Here is a 4,392-nt window from a genome sequence, read left to right on the forward strand (position 1 = left end):
CAAGCGTATCTTCCACTATTTTTTATGATAAAGATTTTTGATATTGTAAGTGCGGTCATGAAGCTCTGTTAAAGACTTCTTGGACTCAACAAAATCGGGGTCGTAGGTTTTTTACTTGTAAGATTTCAAAGGTAATATTTTTTTTATTTAATTAGTTGATTAATTATTGACTTGTGATTATTTTGTAATTGTGTTCTCTTTTTTATATAAATTGGGTGGATGTGATTACTTTGATTGGTATGAAGAACGACACCCTTCACAAGCAAATCGTATAATTTGGGGTTTGTTGAACAAAGTCAAGGCTTCACCCCATAAGTCTTATCTTTCTTTACTAAATATTGTCTACATTATGAGAATGGATTGGGTATACTGACAATGTTAAAACTACTAGACATAACTTTGTTTGATATCCTATAACCTAGCTGTTGGGGATCTCTAGTCAGCTAGGTAGAGTTATCACCATGCTGACTTGTTCTCGGCCGTAAACCCATTACCTTGGATGTCTTTAGGTCTTTTGTAAGTGGATCTGACACATTATCCTTTGACTTCACATAGTCAACAGTTATAATTCTACTAGAGATAAGTTCTCTAACGGTATTATGTCTCCATCTTATGTGACGAGATTTATCGTTTTACATTATGCTCCCTGCCCTACCTATTGCCGCTTGATTATCACAGTGTATACATACTGGTGCTAATGGTTTGAGCTAATAAGGAATATATTCTAAGAAATTCTGAAGCCATTCTACTTCTTCACCGGCTTTATTTAATATGATAAATTCTGATTCCATTGTAAAGCGAGCAATACATATCTGTTTGGACGATTTCCAAGAGACTGCTCCTTCACCCATAGTAAATACCTATCCACTTGTGGATTTTATTTCATTTGATCTGGTGATCTAATTTGCATCACTATATCTTTCAAATACCGTTGGATATTTACTATAATGCAAAACATAGTCTTGAGTGTATTTAAGATACCCCAAAACTCTTTTCATTTCCATCAAATTAGTTTTATTGGGATTACTCATGTACTGACTCAACTTACTAATAGCACATGCTATGTCTGGTGGTGTACAATTCATTATATACATTAAACATCCCAACAATCTTGCGTACTCCAACTGTGAGTCACTTTCACCTTCATTCTTTTGAAGTGCAAAGCTCATGTCCAATGGAGTTTTGACAATACCAAATTCCAAATTCTTAAATTTGTCAAGTACCTTTTTGATGTAATGAGACAGTGACAATGCCAACCCTCGTCAAGTTCTATGGATTCTTACTCGTAAGATCACATCCGCAACTCCAAGGTCTTTCATATTAAACTTGCTCTCGAGTATTCATTTTGTAGCATTTATGTCAGAAATATCTCTACTAATAATCAACATATCATCCATATACAGACATTTAATGACTTGGTGATTTGGAGTGTCTTTAATGTAAACACATTTATCACATTTATTTATCTTGAACCCATTTGCCAACATGGTTTGGACAAATTTTGCATCCACTATTTAGGTGCTTGTTTTAGTCCATAGAGCGACTTAACAAGTTTACATACTTTATTATCTTTTCCTGGAACCACAAAACCCTCGGGTTGTTCCATATAGATTTCTTCCTCCAATTCTCTATTCAGGAATGTTGTTTTTATATCCTTTTGATGGATTTCAAGACTATATTATGCCGCCAAGGCAATTAACATCCGAATTGACGTTATCCTTGTTACTGGCAAGTATGTCTCAAAGTAATCAAGACCTTCTTTTTGTTTGAAGCCTTTTACTATAAGTCTTGCCTTATATTTGTTAATAGTACCATCCGCTTTCATTTTCCTATTAAAGATCCATTTTGAACCTAAAGGTTTATTTCCTGGATGATGATCAACCAACCCCCACGTATGGTTACTTAAGATTGAATCAATCTCACTATTGACTATCTCTTTCCAAAAGGATTAGTCTGATGACGATATCACTTCTTTAAATATTTGAGGCTCATTTTCTAAGAGAAATATTACAAAATCTGATTCAAATAAAGTTGACGTTCTTTGACCTGTACTACGTCTTGGATTCTTATCATTATGTACATCCTCAATTGGTTCATCTCGAGGTCGTTTAGACCCCCCACTAGACTGTTCATGTTTAGTTTTATACGGATAAATATGTTCAAAGAATTCAACATTATCTGATTCAATTACCTTATTTTTATTGATATCCGAATGTTTGGATTTATGAACCAAAAATTGACATGCTTTACTACTATTAGAATATCCTATGAACGCGCAGTCCACCGTCTTGGTCCTATCTTTACCCTTTTAGGCATAGGAACTTGGACCTTCGCTAGACACCCCTACACTTTAAAATATTTCAAGTTGGGTTTCCTTCCTTTCCATTTTTCATATGAAATTGATTGTGTCTTACTATGGGAAACTCTATTGAGTATTCGGTTAGCTGTAAGGATAACTCCCTCCACAAGTTTTGCGATAAACTTGAACTTATAAGTAAGACATTAATCATTTTCCTTCAAGGTTCGGTTTTTTATTTCCATAATTTCATTAGATTAAGGTGAATACAGGGCCGTATTTTGATAGACAATTTCATTCTCTACACATATTTCTACTAAGGGAGATTCATATTCTCCGCCCCTATCACTTTTAATAGTTTTAATCTTTTTCTCTAACTGATTTTCAACTTCTGTTTTGTATTGGCTAAACTCATCTATTTTTTCATCCTTACTATTCAGAAAATAGATATAACAATATCTGGTGCAATCATCAATAAAAGTTATAAAATACTTTTTTTTACCACAAGATGATGTTGACTTCATATCATAAATGTCAGTGTGTATTAAGTCTAAGGGATTGAAATTTCTTTCAACGGACTTATACGGATGCTTAGCATACTTTGATTCCACACACGTTTGACATTTTGATTTATTGCACTAAAAGTTTGGCAAAACTTCTAAGTTAATCAGTTTTCGCAAAGTTTTATAATTGACATATCCTAATCGTTCATGCCATAAATTATTAGACTCAAGAAAGTAAGAAGAAACTGAACCTTTAATTAATTTCAATAGTCATTACATTCATCTTATAAAGGCCCTCAGTGAGATAGCGTTTTCTTACGTACACACCTCCTTTGCTAATTACAACTTTTCTGAAAACAGTTTCATATTTGAATCCATTTTTGTCAAGAAGTGATACAAAAATTAAGTTCTTTCTTAACTCCGATACATACATGACATTGTTGAGATCAACACTTTGTCTGAAGTCATTTTCAAGCATGCCTGTTCCTTCTACCTTTATAGTAGTGGAGTTTGCCATGTAAATCTTTTCTTTTCCTTGAGCTGGAGCAAACGTAGAAAACAAGTCCTTATTTGCACAAACGTGGTGGATGGCACCAGAATCCATCCTCCATTCTCGAGGATTTTCGACCAAGTTGCATTTAGACAACATGGCACACAGATCACCCATTTCTTTCTTGGATTCAGCCATATTTGCTTGGTCCTTATTTTTGCCTTTCTTTGGGGCATGACAATCTGTTGATTTGTGGCCAATTTTTCCACAATTCAAGCATTTTCCCTTGAATTTTTTCTTAGGTTGATTGCTTTTATGTCCAATTTTCTTTTATTTTTTTAGAGTTGTTGTATTCGTCTTCTATAATGTTTGCTCCATCATTGCAGAATTTTCTCTCTACCTTCTTTCCACAGCTTTGTTATCTTCTTCAATGCACAGTCTCACTATAAGATCTTCGACTGTCATCTCCTTTCGCTTATGTTTCAAATAGTTCTTGAAGTCCTTACACATAGGTGGTAACTTCTCTATTATTGCCGCGACTTGAAATGCCTCGTTCACGACCAAACCTACAATAAAGTTTATGTGAACATTAAGAACATTTTTAACATGTTCGACTAAGGTATTTACCAAAATCATACCTTCCGCAATGAGATCGTGGATAATAACTTGCAGTTCCTGTACTTGGGATACAACAGACTTGCTGTCAATCATTTTATACTCCAGGAATCTTGCAACGAAGAATTTTTTGGTTCCAACATCCTCAGTCTTGTATTTTATTTCTAGCGCACCCTACAACTCTTTTGCCATCTTTGTTCCATTATACATGTTGTATAGGTCATATTGTAGGCCACTTAGAATGTAATTCCTTCATAAGAAATCAGAGTGTTTCCAAGCCTCCATAATGACAAATTTCTCCTGGTTCGAAGTTTCCTCGGGCACCTCTGGAGCTTCTTCAGATGTGAATATTTAAAGACATAAAGTTGTAAGGTATAAGAACATCTTTTGTTGCCACCTTTTGAAATCGACACCCGTAAATTTTTTGAGTTTCTCCGCAGGTGCCATTGCTTGCAGAGCACTCGTATGACTCATTGTGGCAACATTAG

The sequence above is a fragment of the Capsicum annuum genome, chromosome 12, assembly GCF_002878395.1.
Source record: "Capsicum annuum cultivar UCD-10X-F1 chromosome 12, UCD10Xv1.1, whole genome shotgun sequence".
NCBI lineage: Eukaryota > Viridiplantae > Streptophyta > Magnoliopsida > Solanales > Solanaceae > Capsicum > Capsicum annuum.